Source organism: Phoca vitulina, unplaced genomic scaffold, assembly GCF_004348235.1.
Source record: "Phoca vitulina isolate PV1807 unplaced genomic scaffold, GSC_HSeal_1.0 scaffold51, whole genome shotgun sequence".
In the NCBI taxonomy this organism is placed as follows: domain Eukaryota; kingdom Metazoa; phylum Chordata; class Mammalia; order Carnivora; family Phocidae; genus Phoca; species Phoca vitulina.
Window position 1 is genome coordinate 4,629,300 of NW_022589754.1, and position 848 is coordinate 4,630,147.

An 848-nucleotide genomic window follows, 5' to 3' on the forward strand; every position below is an offset into this window, starting at 1 on the left:
AAAAGCAACACAAAAAGGTACAAAAATGGCAATAAATACATATCTATCAATAGCTACTTTTAATGTAAATGACCTAAATTCTCTAATTAAAAGATAATAGACTGATACAGCGGGAAAAAAAAAAAACAAGACCCATCTATATGCTGCCTACAAGAGAGTCATTTCAGATGTAAGGACCCCTGCAGATAGAAAGTAATGGGATAAAGAAATATTTACCATGCAAATGGATGTCAAAAGAAAGCCAGGGTAGTAATACTTATATTGGACAAAATAGACTGTAAAACAAAGCCTGTGACAAGAGACAAAAAAGGACACCATATAATAATAAAGGAGACAATCCAACAAGAAGATATAGCAATTATAAATATTTATGCACCCAACATGGGAGTACTCAAATACACAAAACAGTTAATAACAAACACAAAGGAAATAGTCAATAGTAATACAATAATAGTAGTGGATTTTAATGCCCTACATTTTGTGTGGACAGATAATCCACACAGATACTACACTTGATCTTAGCCAAAAAGCCGAGAAGTGATGAGATCATCCACACAGAAAATCAAAAAGGAAACAGCGGCTTTGGATGACACACTGAACCAGATGGACTTAACAGATATATTCAGAACATTCCATCCTAAAACAGTAGAATATACTTTCTTTTAATGTGCACATGGAACATTCTCCAGAATAGATCACATATTAGGCCACAAAACAAGTCTCACCAAATTCAAAATGATCAAAATTATACCATGCATGTTTTCTGACCACAACACTATGAAACCAAAAAGCAACCAGAAGAACAAATCTGGAAGGAGCATAAACACATAAAAAATAAATACAGCAAC

The 848-nt window shown here is 33.3% G+C and overlaps 1 pseudogene; it reads right to left on the reverse strand.

Annotated features, from left to right (window-relative positions):
* Positions 1-427: 427 nt before the first annotated feature.
* On the reverse strand, positions 428-542 carry LOC116621916 (annotated as a pseudogene).
* Between the last annotated feature and the right edge of the window lie 306 nt (positions 543-848).